This window comes from Lissotriton helveticus, chromosome 10 (genome assembly GCF_964261635.1).
Source record: "Lissotriton helveticus chromosome 10, aLisHel1.1, whole genome shotgun sequence".
Taxonomy (NCBI): domain Eukaryota; kingdom Metazoa; phylum Chordata; class Amphibia; order Caudata; family Salamandridae; genus Lissotriton; species Lissotriton helveticus.
Window position 1 is genome coordinate 777,864,584 of NC_136071.1, and position 16,536 is coordinate 777,881,119.

General features: G+C 42.2%; 1 pseudogene across 1 annotated transcript in view; it reads left to right on the forward strand.

Moving 5' to 3' along the window:
* The window catches only part of LOC144784514 (integrin beta-1-like), a 369,893-nt pseudogene that overhangs the window by 265,252 nt on the left and 88,105 nt on the right, over positions 1-16,536 (forward strand). The window contains exons 11-13 of the transcript XR_013601670.1: positions 13,016-13,218; positions 14,116-14,352; positions 14,794-15,016. The product of XR_013601670.1 is annotated as an integrin beta-1-like (transcript). The remainder of the gene's footprint in view (positions 1-13,015; positions 13,219-14,115; positions 14,353-14,793; positions 15,017-16,536) is intronic.

The window sequence follows — 16,536 nt, forward strand, 5'->3', positions numbered from 1 at the left end:
AATTAGTCTCCCCTCTCCAAACGCGCCAGTGGCCTGCGTTGCAGAGAGGTGTAAAACGAGGCATAGCCTCATTACACCTCTGTGCAATGCAGCCCCCTGGCGCATACTGGAGGTTCCAGGTGGGCTAGTTGGCCCCCAGGGACCCCCAGTATGCAAGGGGAATTAGTTCCCACTCTTCAAACATGCACGGGGGCTGCATTGCAGAGAGGTGTAAAAAAGGGTGTGGCCTCATTACACCTCTGCAATGCAGCCCCCTGGCGAATACTGGAGGTTCACGGTGGGCTAGTTGGCCCCCAGGGGCCCCCAGTATGTAAGGGGAATTAGTTCCCCCTCTTCAAACATGCACGGGGGCTGCGTTGCAGAGAGGTGTAAAAGGGGCGTGGCTTCATTACACCTCTCTGCAATGCAGTCCCCTGGCGCATACTGGAGATTCCTGGTGGGCTTTCAGGTCTTATATAGTTAGGAATTAGCATTAAAAAAACTTTGAAATTCACTGAAAAAAACATAGGTTTCAGGCCTTATATAGTTAGGAATTAGCATTTAAAAAACCTTGCAAATTCACTGAAAAAACATAGGTTTCAGGCCTTATATAGTTAGGAATTAGCATTTAAAAAACCTTTGAAATTCACTGAAAAAAACATAGGTTTCAGGCCTTATATAGTTAGGAATTAGCATTTAAAAAACCTTTAACTCAAAAAACTATAAGTTTTAGGGGTGTTATAGTTAGCTGGACATTTCACTAATACAAAACCATTGAAATTGCTCCTATATAGTTAGTTGTACTAACTATATTTCGCGCACCCGCAATCCTCTGCTGATGATGTCACATATTACATCATTCATGACATGGTCAGTGACATCACTGATGACATCTCAAATGACATCACTGATGACATCACTGATGGCATCAGATATCCCAGTACTTCTTGCATGCCATGACCTTGACCAGGCCACAGATTCTCAACCTATGGGTCAGGAACAAGATCTCAACACCCAAAGAAGACTAGAAAAAATCAATATGGTACAGAAAGGGGCAGGTATAACTCCTTTCAAGGGAAAATCCGACTTTGTACCGCTCATGACCAAAGATGCGGTGGATGTTTTTCAAGACTGCATCATCTCTGAAATTAAAGAATTATACACGAAAACCAACAATCGGAAAAAACACAAGTTCAATCAGAAAACAGCCAAATATCATGAATTGATCAAAAAACTGAATGACAATCCTGACATAGTGGTAAAAACCGCAGATAAAGGCGGAAATCTCGTGATCTGGCCGAAAAAAGACTACAATCAGGAGGCACAAAGACAGCTACAAGATAATGCCTGTTATGCGAAATCCAATCTGAAAGAGTACAAAAAGGCCAATGAAAATTTGAAAAAACTGTTACTGAGATGGCGTAGAGAAGGCCTCATATCAGGTGACGAATTCAAATTCATGCTCAATGAGTTTCCTGCTTTACCTGTCTTCTATTTGATACCAAAAGTCCATAAAGACATGATACCAATTCCGGGCAGGCCAATCATCTCCGCAATCAACAGCAGCGGGGAAAATGTTGGCCGCTTTATAGATTTCTTTTTGCAGGGCTTGCTAAGTAAATTGCCAAGCTATGTAAGTGATACTAGTGACTTTTTGGAAAAAATAGAGGGCTTGGAATGGCAGGAAGACATGCTACTTATAACTTTGGACGTTGAGCAATTATACACGAGCATTGCACATAGTTGCGGAATGAATGCAACCGCATATTTTCTGGGACAAAGAGAAGTGGAATTTCACGAACATAACAAAATGATTCTGAGTTTAATCGAATGGTGTTTAAACAATAATTACTTTACTTTTGGTAAGGAGATTTGGAGACAAGTTCGTGGTGTGGCGATGGGGGCTTGCTTCTCCCCCAGCTACGCGTGTTTACATGTGGGCTGGTGGGAGGAGCGGGTCCTCAACGCCACACACCAAGTATGGGTCAGAGAAAAAATTGTGAAATACCTTCGCTATATAGATGACATCTTTATAGTTTGGCAGGGAGATATAATGGAAGCCGAACAGTTCATCAGTGAGATTAATAACAACACACTCAATCTAAATTTTACGTCCCACATAAGTGCCAAACAAATTGAATTTCTAGATGTCTCTGTATATGTAGATAAAGATAACAGGTTACAAACGACCCTGCACAGAAAAGCCACTGCAGGTAATACAACCCTGCATGCTTCCAGTCTCCACCCCATGCACACCATTGATAATATACCTTTGGGGGAAATTCTCAGAATCAAAAGAATTTGTAGCACCCAATCTGACTTTCTCAAATGTGTCAAAGATCTACGGATACGACTAAGAGCTCGAGGATATTCTGATACTGTGTTTAATCGTGCTCTGGCCAGAGCAGATAAACGTTCCAGATCCTCATTATTTCCAAATTCTTCTGAAAACACAGTTGAATCTGTATCTCCTGAACTAGAAATCTCAAATAATTGCCCGAGATTCATCACTGCATTCAGCAACCAAGAAAAAAAGATCAAACAAATAATCAACCGCAATTGGCCAACAATCTTGACTGATACAGTATTAGGAAATATGTTGCCCACTAGACCCTTGGTAACTTCCCAGAGAGCACAGTGCATGGGCACTATACTTGACAAAAGTAGCCCGGAATTAAAGCAAAAGGCTATCTGGTTACAACCAGCTTCAGGATTTCGCAAATGCTCTACTTGTAGAGCTTGCCAATTTGGTTGCAATAAAACACATTATAGTACCCCCTTTAAAACAGAGGAAACGCCCATAGTGGGAAATCACACATGCAAGACAGATTATGCCGTGTATGTTCTGACGTGCACCTGCGGCCTCAATTATATTGGCAGCACTAAGCAGCAGGTGCACGTCAGAATATTACAGCATATTAGGGCGATCCTCCATTGTGACCAATCTTATCCGGTGGCCCGCCATTTCCAGAGCACACATAATAAAGATGTCAATTGTTTATTGTATTATGTGGTAGCTTCAGTACCACCCCTTAGAAGGGGAGGGAATCGAGAATTAAAACTAAGGCAGCTAGAATCCAGATTTATTCTGGAATTTGATAGTAAGTGGCCCAACGGACTTAATAACACTGAAGATTTGCGCAATTTCCTGTAAACAACTGTATCTAATGACCGTATGTATTGGTCACTCTCAGGTAGTCAGGTTCCCTGTTACCTAGAGTTGATTATTGACTTCACTGATTTTTGTAATCCGATTCTTTGTGGTACCACTCTATTTCTTGTAATCTAATTTTGTCCACACGCCGTGGCTAGTCAAGTTCCTTGTTAGCCACGGCGCACTCCAGTCACTAACTCCTCACCTCTAAATGGTTATTCATATTTATCATCATTGAGGATTTTTTAGCACTTTGTATATTTGGGTGTTTTTATCACTTTTTTACATGATATCGTTTTTTTACCTGTATTAAATATTTTATACTGATGCTTTTTATAAATGACAAAATTATGAGGACTCCCAATTGTCTATTTAAGCATTCATGAATTTTTCAGACAGGTCACTTTATCATGCACTTTTTAGAATGTAAATATTGTAATTCCCGATAGCACGAATGTTTGCACTTTTTGCACAATTAGACACGGATCTAGTCCAGCACTGCATTTTGCACTTTACTCTGAACCCGCCCTAATGATATTGCGAAACTTTACTATGGAGTTTTAACATTTGTTTGGGCCATTTTTGAGGATTCATCCTGTTATATTGCTTTCACTAGACGTGTATATATATATAAGAAAAAAAAGTATTTATATATATATATATATATATATATATATATGAAATCATATGTGAACAGTATACATAATTTGACGCTATAAATGAAATGATAAATGATAATTGTCAAACATCAACTGACTACAGTTTAAACATGCCAGAATGGTTTTGTTTGTGTATTTGTACAGTGAATAACGTTAGTTCATAGTATATGTTTTCTATGTCTATGGTCATGTGACCTGGGGAAGGGCGGTGTCCAATGTGGTCACTAGCATTATAAAACAAAAAAAATGGCACTAGTTCTTTGCATGTGAACAAGGGCTCTTGAAGCCCGAAACGCGTATTGCCCTCCTGTTTTTACCAGCTGCAATAAGGTAAGAGCCTGTGAAATACGTGGTCCGTCTCCTGCTTTGCCTCGCCGGTCCTGGGTGGATCAGGAAGTGGCGTTCGTGGAGTTTTATGCTGATATATATATATATATATCAATCAAAGGAAGGCAGCATCCCTTGCAGAAGAAGGGAAGTATATTGCCAACGCCTATTTAAAAGCTGCACTAGACACCGCAGACACGGGGAGCAGACAACTGATGGCAGGAACAACCCTAAGAAGGCATGCTTGGCTGCGGGTGTTGGGCTTCAAAAATGAAGTGCAAGCCAATATCATTGACGCCCTATTCAACGGGAAGCACCTTTTTGGGAGCGCCGTGGACGATTCCCTGCAGCACCTGAAGAAAGATAATAAAAAGGCAAAATCAATGAGAGCTCTGCAATTCAGGAGGCAACAGACAAGGAAATACACCTGCTAGAAGACCAGTAAGAGGAGGGAGCTTTCAAAGTGCTATTACACACCAGAGCTTTCAAAGTACAAGCCAAGTACAGACACCGACACAACAGTGGCAGTGCCAAGCTTCACAGAGGCAGCCCTTTCACGGGCGGGTTGTGGGAGTGAGCCATTTCAGAGGCCCACCGGTGCAGGGGTTTTCCCTTCTTTGTCCTCGAGTCCTTGGACTAACAAAATAGAGATTGGCACGGAAGCTGTAATATCAAACAAATATTTTATTATCACTCATGAGTGGGACTGCATCGATACAGAACCCTCAGGCAATGTATGAGGCAGTACCAGGAGTACAGAAACCAAGGGTCTTTTATATGCATTAGGTGCATTGTCAACATGAGACCAAGGGGAGGTACTGACACATACAAGAATACAAGAATAGTTATTGACTAACATGGGCATACAAATATATCTTGGTCAGTAAAGTGGGAGAGGAGACATTTCTCCTTACATCAGTAAAAACAGTCTGACAGTTATAATCTAAGACAGGTGCATTCTAGCAGCTACAGGCCTTGCTGAGCATGCACAATGCTCTGGCTCAGTGCTGAAGGAGTTAATTATAGTTGAAGACTCTGGCAGAATAGTAAAGCAGGCGACAGTGAAGATGGAAGAAGCACATGGCTAACACATGGTTCACTAAAATGAATGCCAAAACAAAATGGCTTCAGCTCATGCTAACAGTGATTTCTGCCTCAGGAGGGACGTGCAATCACACCAGACCACATTCAAGCTATTTTAGACACACTTGTGCCCCGTACTCAGAAGGATGTTTGTGCACTGATTGACCTTACTTCTTTCTGTAGGCAGTGGATTCCTAGCTTTTCTCACATTGTTAAACCCTTGTTGACCCTTTTGACTAAAGACACTCCGATGCCTCTCCCATGGACTACTGAATGCCAGAATGCTTTTCAACAGTTGTGTCAAGCTCTATATTCTGCACTAGTATAGGTACTCCAGACTACACTAAGGCTTTTACACTCTATGTACATGAGAGGGATGGTTGTGCTCTCTCAGTTTTAACACAGACACACTGTGATAAGCAGCGTCCTTGTGCATATTTCTCGGCTGTTCTCGATCCGGTCGCTCGTGTGTTTCCTGGTTGTTTTCATTATGTGGCAGCGGCAGCTGTGTCCATACGTCAGAGTGAGGGGATAGTCTTGTCACATAGATTGCTTGTGTTAGTACCCCATGCAGTTGACGCCCTGTTGAACCAAACAAAAACACAGCATTTAACTAGTGCTCGCTTGACAGGATATGAATTGACACTTTTGGCTCCTCATATCACCTTGAAAAGATGTTCGACCCTTAATCCGGCTACTCTATTGCCATTCTCAGCTACTCAGTCTCAGTTGCAAGAGTCCCATGACTGTATATCCCTTACTGAGGAACAAACAAAGGGTTGTGTTGACCTACAAGATACACCCCTTTCTAATGTTGATGGGGAACTGTGGGGTGATGGGTCTTGCCTGAAATTGCCCGATGGCAAAATATCAGCTGCGTGTGCAATTACAACACATCAGACAGTAGTTAAGACAGCCCACATCCCACAGAAGTCAGCTCAGGCAGCTTAGTTGGTAGCACTAACAAGAGCATGTGAACTTAGTACTGATGTGTCTGTTAATATCTACACTGATAGCCGATATGCTTTTGGAGTGGCTCATGATTTTGGGCTACTCTGGAAGAAAAGAGGCTTCCTTACATCACATGGGACACAAATAGTGCATGGGGAATTAGTACATAATCTCCTTACTGCACTGACATATCCTAAGAAAGTAGCGATTGTTAAGTGTAGTGCACATAAGAAGGTGACTGATAAAATAGGACAGGGCAATGCCTTCGCGGATCACACAGCCAGTGAGACTGAAATGCAGCGAAGCACAACATCGATGTACGTGGTTAAGTCACAGGCTGAACGTTGGCATAATGTCAGGCAGGAGGTGCTGGACATGAAGCGATCTGCCTCTGCTGAGGAATTAGACCAATGGTCTAAGGAGGGAACATTGGATGATGAGGGCTGCTGGAGGAATAAAGACATGAGTGGAGATTACCCACAGTCTATTAACATCCCATGATTCACATGGCACACGGGCCGGCACATGTTGGAGCATCCTCAATAGCAAAGCTACTTATGCAAGTTTGGGATCATCCAGATATTGCTGGGCCACCTAAAAAGATAGTTCAGTCTTGTTTGATTTGCCTTCAGTATAATCCTGGAAAGGGAACACGAACTCCAACAGGAGGGTTTGCCACACCAACTGCACCTTTTGAGGTTCTGCAAATGGATTACATCCAGCTGGGTGGAGTGCATACAGTTCTTCCGATTCGTCACTCGGACTGCAGTTCTGGTGGCCAGGAGCACCTTCTCAGGTCCGCGCCATCTGGGTTCCAGGCTGCTCGATTGCTGGAACACCTTGATCATCACATAATCACCGGGCCGTAGATCATGACCATCACCTTGCGACCTGTCAGGAAGAGCTTCTTGAACCTGTTGATGAATAGAAAGCTAGCTGTCAGTCAACTGAGACAAGTAGTCGCTCATCAAGCAAGCCCGCCTCAACCTGGTTACAACTCAGGGAAGGGAGCCCCGCTCTCTCCGTCGTTACTGCGTTGTGAAGCTGAAGTTGTAACTGAGGTACCGACGGAGAGAGCGGGACTCCCTTCCCTGAGTTGTAACCAGGTCGAGGCGGGCTTGCTTGTCCTACAAAATTGGATACGTTCCAGTAATACCGAACTTCAAACAGGATTACTGGTTTAGTATCTCTTTTACTCACTTTTCTAGCAGCAGCATTGTTTACCCTTCAGTCCTGATGAAAGCCTATTTACTTTTGTAGATACTAAAGGCTGAAACATGTTGACCTATCTTTACACCTTAGCAGTTTAATTTTTACACTGCTTTGCACTGCTTTTTATCTTGTCAGTTCGGACGAGCTAATAAAGAATCTTTTCATCCACACTAGGCAGTTTTAACTCCCTTTCACTCACACATTGCGCTGCACCCTCACAACACCTTATTGCTCACATATGGGATTTTAACATCCAGAACTGCTACTGATAACCGTCAAAACATCCCTGAGCTCCTACCTCACAGTGAGGTAGTTGTAGCCCTCAGTGGGACTAGGTTTTACCACTGGGAGGAGAAGCCCATATGATGAAGCATGTCACCTATGGTGAGTGAGGGCATTCGTCCTGAAAGGGAATGCTCCCCTTTTGGTGTTTGTTGGAGAGATGCACATTCATCTCTTTCTTTCCTCTTTCTTCCCATAGTGGTACAAGACTAGCTTAGTCCCGAGAAGTCTGTTGTGTTAAGACTATATTTTTAGGGGAATTACTTCTCGGAGGTCTGTAAATAGATCCCTCGGACCCTCCTCTCAAGTTTTGTGTGTTATGAGCAACACACATTACCTAAACCAAACCAGAATCTTGGCCAAGCAAATCCAAAATCAAGAGTGCTGCTTTAGCGACCTTACCAAGCACAAATCTCCAGCCTCCAACTGCCAAGCTCTGAATCTACCTAATGGTCACTGTAAGACGAATGCCAAAGTGATCTCAGTCGTGACCGGTCGCCGCCTGGAGGGTCGAATTGGGAAAATCGGAAAAGCACTTCGGTCTTCAAAGACAACGGTCTCCTCGTGCAGCGTATGTCTTCGGCGAGATTCCAAACCTCCGTCAAGACCACTCCGTCGGATAGCCGTGTCTCCGATGAGCCCCACGTGACGGGCGCCAATTTGTGGGAGTGAGCCTTTTCAGAGGCCCACCAGTGCATGGGTTCTCCCTTCTTTGTCCTCAAGTCCTTGGACTAACAAAATAGAGATTGGCACGGAAGCTGTACTATCAAACAGATATTTTATTATCACTTATGAGTGGGACTGCATTGATACAGAACCCTCAGGCAATGTATGAGGCAGTATCATGAGTACAGAAAACAGGGGTCTTTTATATGCATTAGTTGCATTGTCAGCATGAGACCAAGGGGAGGTACTGGCACATACAAGAATAGTTATTGACTAACATGGGCATACAAATATGTCTTGGTCAGCAAAGTGGGAAGGGAGACAATTCTCCTTACATCAGTAAAACCATTCTGACAGTTATAATCTAAGACAGGTGCATTCTAGCAGCTACAGGCCTTGCTGAGCATGCACAATGCTCTGGCTCAGTGTTGAAGGAGTTAATTATAGTTGATGACTCAGGCAGAATAGTAAAGCAGGCGACAGTGAAGACGGAAGGAGCACAAGGCTAAGAAATTGTTCACTAAAATGGATGCCAAAACAAAATGGCTTCAGCTCATGCTAACAGCGATTTCTGCCAATTTCCACAGGGTATGAGGCAGGGCACAGCCATCAAGAGGGACAGCTGCCCCAGCTAGCAAGTGACTTAGAAAACCAAACCCCCCTAACCACACGCAACACTTGGGCAGGTCTGGGGGGGTATAGGAGCCTTCTTCCAGGTGTGGAGGGAAGTCACTACAGACAAGGGGATACTCAGCATCATCCAACACGGCTATTGCATAGAATTGGTCAAACCCCCACCAGGGTGAGGACTGAAGAAAAGCACCCATACATGAGAAGAAAAGACCTGTTTATCACAAGAGGAGAAAGAATTGTTGCAGAAAAAGTTAATAGAGAATGTGTCCCAGAAGCAGATCAACCATGGAACCTGCTTGCCATACTTTCTGATACCAAACCCAGACAGGTCGCTATGGCCTATACTAGACCTCCATTTCTTAAATATGTTTATAAAGACACAGATTTTCAAAATTTACAATGCTGCAAGATGTCATTCCGCAGCTTTGACAGAGAGACTATATGATGACCATAGACCTAAAAGATGTATATCTACACATCCCAGTGAACCACAAGCACAAACATTTCTTACACAAAACACACTACCAATTCAGGGTGCTGCCATTCACAATAAAATTAACACCCAGAGTGTTTCCAAAATGTTTAGAAGCAGATGTGGCACACCTGAGAAGTAAAGGAATACATATAAACCCTCACCTAGATGACTGGTTGATAAAGCTGAACTCACTACACAAGTTTAGGAACAGTATTAAAATAGTGATGACGACACTCCACAGACTGGGGTTTTCCGTAAACATGGAAAAATCATCATCGACAATAGAACAAGTGAAGCTCTTCCTGGGAGCAAGAACCAACACAGCAGAGGCAAAAGTGTACCCTTGCTGGAAGAGAATACTGGCGATAACACAAGAAACTCACCAATAGCGGAAGGGTCAGCCTCTCACAGTGAGGATTGTAGGGAAGATGCTGTGAATGATGGCTTCCTGCATACCTCTACTACCATATGCAAGGTTATATATGAGACCAATACAGGAATGGGTCCAGAGCCAGTGGTCACAAGCTACAGAGAGTTGTGTCACACAAAAAAAGTACAGGAGGAAATGGCATAGTGAAACTATACAAATATAACAGGAAGACCCTTCATATCACCTACTGCAATAGTGACCATCACTACAAACACCTGACATATGGGATATGGAAGCTCAAGATCAGAGGGATCTGGCAACCACAAGAGGCAATTTAACACACAAACTTAATGGAGCTAAAAACAGTGTTCCAAGCCTTAAATGCCTTTCAGAAGCAGCTGTGGGGAAATTGAAAACAAATTCAAACGGACAATTCAATGACTGTTTTACCTCAACAAACAAGGAGCAAAGTCCTTTGCCCTATCGATGCTAGCACAGGCGATGTGGAGATGGGCCATCCAGAGGCAAATAAATAAAACTGCAATACACCTACCAGGAAAAGAGAATGTTGAGGCCAACAAGCTGAGCAGTCAGGCATCCACCTCACATGAGTGGGAGCTGGATCAGATAGGAATCGAAACGGCGAATAGGAGGTTGAGACACCAGAAATAGACCTTTTTGCAACATCAGAAAAAGCAAAATGCCAATCCTTTGCATTGAGGCGTCCACACCAACACTCCCTGGGGAATCCACTGTTGATGGACTGGTCAGGGAGATTTGCTTAAGCTTTTCCCCAATTTCACTGTTGCCATTAGATGATCAACAAATGCAGACATTTGCAGATTACTTTAATACTCATTGTTCCACAGTGGGTGAGACAAACCTAGTTCTCAGACCTAATAGAGATGACACACAACAATGTGCAGAGACTACCAGTCTTACAAGATCTGCTCTCCATGCAAGGGGAAAGATTTTCCATCCAGAACCGAGCACACTGAGTCTGGCAGCATGGCTCCTGAAGACATGGGGCCTGATTCACAAAGGTAAACTGAGATGAAAGTCTAACTTTAGGACTTTTGGTATTCACAAATGGCGTTTACTACTCGTAAATGCCCTTTGTGAATACCAAAAGTCATAAAGTTAGAGTTTCATCTCATTTTACCTTTGTGAATTGGGCCCTTAGAGTTTGAAAACCTAGGACATCCAGAAAAGGCAATGACGGTCCTCAGAGATGCAAGAAGACTGACAAGGAAATGCTACACAGCTAAGTGGGAGAGATACACAAGGTGGTGCCAGAGATCAGGCCTCTTTCAGGACAGGACAAAAGACAGTACAGTTATCAGATATCTCACACACCTGCTAGACAACAAGCTCACCTATGCGTCACTAAAGGTGCATCTTGCAGCGATAGTGGCCTACACAAGGGGATACATAGGAAGAACGTTTTTCACTACACCAGAGATCAAAAGAATTCTGGAAGGAGCCAAAAGAATAGCCCCACCAAGGAGTGCACCAACACCTACATGGAACCTAAATGCAGACCCAACTGATAATAGAATCTTTTGAACCACTCCACAAGGCCATCTTAAAATTAGTCACACTTAAAACAGCCTTTCTCATTGCAGTGACATCTATCCATAGAGTGAGCGAGTTGCAAGCACTCACCATTCAGGAACCATACATGCAAGTACACAATGACAGAATAGTCATGAGGACAAAACCCACGTTTCCTACCAAAGGTCATATCCCAGTTTCACATAAGCCAGACAATCAACGAGCCAAAGACTCAGGCAGAAGGAGCTCTACATACCATAGATGCCCTATGGGCAATAATGTTTTATATGGAAAAAACAAAGCCAATCAGGAAAGGAATATAACTCTTCGTATCATTCTTATCATACCAAATGGGGAGGACAATCTACGTCCAACAACCAAATAAAGTGAGGAAAGAGAAGGAGGACTAATATACACGAGGAGAGTACTGGGCCCAACCACTAGGTGGTGAAATAATGCACAGCATGTGAATCCAGAAAATTCTTCAACTTGCAAAACTACTCCTACCATTTCATTACATTAACATTTGTTCATAATCGTCTTCATTTGTATACTATTCAATTTTCCTCTTTTTAAATATATTGAGAGCATTCATCATAGTTTTAATCTGAGACTGAAATAGATTATGCTGTAATTTTTCTGACAAGACAAGTTCATGTTGACATCCTTAAATTCTCCTCTCTTACTTCATATGGGATAGATCTGATTCCCTGTTGCTCTTTCTCAATTCCACTGTACTTCGTCTCATTGAATTAAAATTCTCCTCCCATGCAACAATTGTACCAAACTCTTACAACTGTTATTGGGCATTTGTTATGGTGAGTTGGTAAGCCACTTTATAGAGAACCAACCATTTTCCATACACCCACAATGCAGATGTACTGCAAGCAGCTTTATGTTTTGGAGCTTCTGGTCACTTATTCTTGAAGATAATTGAAACGTAACAGCACTTTCTGACTTGTAAACAATAACCCATAAAGCACTTTCTTATACAAGTGTTAAATATTCATTAGGGAGAAGTTATTATTAGCAGATTTGAGTAAAGCAAAATAAATACAGCCTGAAAGTTGTTGTACTGCTTTTGATCTGCGTTTACCACCACTGAGTAAGGAAACTCAGTCTCTTAGGAAAGAGTTCACATTTGGGTCAATGAAAAGGCAATACAGAGTTGGTGACCGATACCGTACAAAATGTAGTCACTTAAAGTAAGGACCTTGAGCAAATGAAAGTGGTGGCTTATTTTACTACTTGTGATTTACGGTATATAATTTGCTCTTTTGATACATCACCTTTTTGCAAGCAGTTTCTATTCAAACCTTTGGTGTGTGATGAACAAACCGCACCACTACACCTCACAAAAGACAACTTTGGAAATTCTAATTACAGACAACTATTTCAAACAAAATGATTGATGTCCAGTTATTTCCTCCTGTAGTTTGATATTAGCCTTCACTTGAATGCAGTTTGACATTAAAGGACATGTTTAGGTGCCATCTGAATCAGCCTTTAATAAAGGAAAGGAAGAGAGTGGAATAGGGGAATTTGAGTCCTGTAACATATTTGGGAATGCTTGGAGATGTGTGAATTCAGTTGCTTTTTTAGAGCAAATAAAAACTGTACAAGTAATACAATATGCTTTAAAGCACACTAAACGCTTTTGTTTATTCTAGGTGCAATTTGAAATTAGTATCACTGCTCACAAGTGCCCAAAGAAACGACAAGATGAAACCATTAAGATCAAGCTTCTGGGATTCACTGAGGAAGTGGAGGTTGCTCTTCAGTTCATATGTGAATGTCACTGCCAAGAAACAGCCATTCCAAATAGTCCAGTCTGTTCTAATGGGAATGGAATCTTTGAATGTGGAGCCTGCAGGTACACAGATATTATTTTTAATGGACTTGAAAATAATTTAAATTGTAATGTTTTACGCAGACCATAGCCACGCTTTCGCAGTATTGAATAACCATATGGGCCAAGTGCTGGTGCTTTTTTTTATATTGGCTATTTTCCAATACTATTAAGAGAGTGCACATTTTGCACCCAAGCTACAAATGGGTGACGGGGTGGAGGGAGGGGGTAGTTGGTCTGTTAATTCGCTACATGGGCGCATTGGCATAGAAGCTCACAGGAGGCGCATCAGCAGAGCACCATCCAGGAAGTTACATTCATGCTCTCTTTTTAAGGCAGCATTGAAACCGTTGAGGCAGCTTTGGTCTGCCTGAAGTAAAATCTGAGAGGCGGTTTGAAGCCACCAATCTGTCTTTCACTGATGCATTTCTCAAACCCATTGAAGTTTGCACCTGCTTGCAGCAGTGCAATGTTGTAATCTATCTGGCACACAGCCCTTGTCTATAATGGGTTTAAATACAGCGGAGGTTCCATACATATGTAAATTGTATTATTACATCCATTTAATTTGCTGTGTTTCTATTGTAGACCTATTATGTATGCACACTGCTTCCCTGTCACGTCTTTAATCTCATCATAGAAGAATGCTATTACTTCATGCAGTTGGTTATTTCTTGCTTTTCTTTGTTTCCTTGCTCACATCGGTGTGCTTATGTGGTATTCCTTTGGAGACTGTTGCTTTTGTTTACTGCCTAGCCGTAGCCTCTAGCCTTCACTCAGTGAGTGTTTGTACTTACCTTCTTTTACTATATCTATTGCGTGGGATATGGCTGTGCTGATCTTTAACTTCTGTGCAGTCATCCATGGAGTAGACAGAGAGAATATTATCTTACAATACTTGATTACATTCTTTATTTCTAGATGCAACGAAGGACGTGTTGGTAGAGTCTGTGAATGCACGACCGACGAAGTGGATGGTGACGATATGGATGCTTTCTGTAGAAAAGGCAAAGCTTCGGAAATTTGCAGTAATAATGGAGTGTATTTGTGGACAATGTGTATGCAAACAAAGGGAGAATCCGAACGAAATTTACTTTGGAATGTTCTGTGAATGTGACAACTTTAACTGTGATCGATCGAACGGCATGATTTGTGGAGGTGAGCATTAAAAGTTCAAATATGCCGGAGATGTAGAAAAACAATTCAGCGAGAAATAGAAATTCCTTTATAATTCTTCATATTCTCAAATAACCACATGGGACTTTCAGGGTCTCAAATTAGGCCAAATATAATGCATAGCATGATGATTGGAGGCAGCTGACAAAACTATAAATGGTGAAACGATATTATTTTTCAGTTGAACATTTTTCTGTCTCCAGGTTAAAGTTACTCAGAGTTAGATTTAGAAGTCAGGCTGATTGTGTAGATAGTCGGGATAAACCACCACTTCCTACAAGTTTTTAGTATTTAAGAAGTTAAACTGTCACTAAGTTAAGCATTCTGTACATTGTGCAAATTGTCAGTTTTGTAACATTTTCCAACCAATTGAATTGTTTTTGTACTACTTTCTCGTAAAACATAGATTATTTTGTCTCCTAGGAAATGGAATTTGCGAATGTGGAGTATGTAGGTGCTTCCCTAACTTCGCTGGTAGTGCCTGTAACTGTGCACTAGATACAAATAGTTGTATTGCAACAAATGGACACATTTGTAATGGCCGTGGTGTCTGTGAATGTGGACGGTGTTTATGCACAGATCCAAAATTCAAAGGAGCCACCTGCGAGGTGTGTCAGACGTGTCCTAGTGTATGTGCGGAACAGAAGTAAAATAACACAGATTACGAATTTTTTTCAAAATTAAGTGTTTATTTTATACTTTCTTGTAAGACGAGACAGTCAAACTAGTAAAAGTAGAAGCATTTCAGATAGAAGTTTTACACATTTTGAAAGAGAACCTGTTCACAATGTTGACATGAATAATGGAATTAATTTAAGTAGGTACCCCTATACCTTGGTTAATTTCTGTACCCAGTCAGTAAGCACCATATGAATGTCTCGACTTTAAACTGATTCTCAAGTTTTTTGACACAAACCTTTGTGCAACATGCACCACTGCCTATGCATGAAAATGGCTTGATGGGAATACCCCCGTTATTTTAGCTGCTGCGCTATATTGCCCGGCCCTACTCTGAAGACTAATCTGCTTTCCTCATGTTCAGCAATTCTGAAGTGCCTTGATTTTTTTCTGGTTTTCTTGCAGTTCGCTCTTTTTTTTTCTTCGGCTCGGGCAACCTGTCCCTGAACATGTAAGCCACCTGTGAAGTTACACAAGCAGGTTGGGCAAGTCAATTCCTCATCTATATCAATGATTTAGAATCCCACCTAAGAAGGATAGGGAAGTATCTTCCTAGAATTAAGACAAGAGCTCTGCCTGTGCTGCTGTATGCGGACGAAGCGGTATTAAGGGCAAGAATCGATAAAGGGTCTCCAGCTTCTAATTTTCCGGGGGGGTCTTGATCTTAAAACAAATTTACGAAAATCTTTTATAATGTGCCTAGGCCCTAGAAATTTGAGGGGAGGCAGAAACCCATAGAATGAAGTGTTTACAATATCCGGGTCTCCCTTTTGATCAAAGCCTAACCTGGCAGAGCCTACATCAATCCAGGGCTGCTCCTTCTCCAAGAGCTGTAGAGGCGGTGTTCTGATTTGCAAGAAGGCTGGGCCACAAACCGGTCAAAAGAACTGATGGAGATTTATCAGAGCAAATGTGCCGCTGTGGCGACATATGGTGCAGGGGTCTGTGGCTAAGGGGGTCCTGGGCCAATTCAGCAAGTAGAAAATAAGTTTGTTCGCAGACTGCTAGCCGCTCCCCAATCATGCCCTGTTCTTATGTGCCTTTCAAAGCTGGGCCGAACACCCATAGGGGACAAGATAAAGCTGGCACCACTACTCTTCTGGCTGAGGATTTGGATGAACCCTGACACCCAACTCTAAATGGACGTACTTGAGGATTGTATTCATTTGGACAATGTTTTCACCATACCTACGCTCAATTATATAAAAAAAAGAAATCTTAGAGCTGTGTCTGCATGTTTACACCGAAAATCCTGCAAGTATTCACTCCAGGGCTATCTGCCAGGTAAAGGAGGCTTATTGGACCAAAGGACCAACTTTCCTAAAGCACTCCCTCTGCCTCTATAGACCAGCACGTACACTACGATCCTCCACGGCTAATCTCCTTGAGATAACAAAAACTAGGAAATCTACATGGGGCGACAGATCCTTTTCAATTGCCACCGCCAAACTGGAATTCATTGCCAAACCAAATAAAAAGCACCACAAC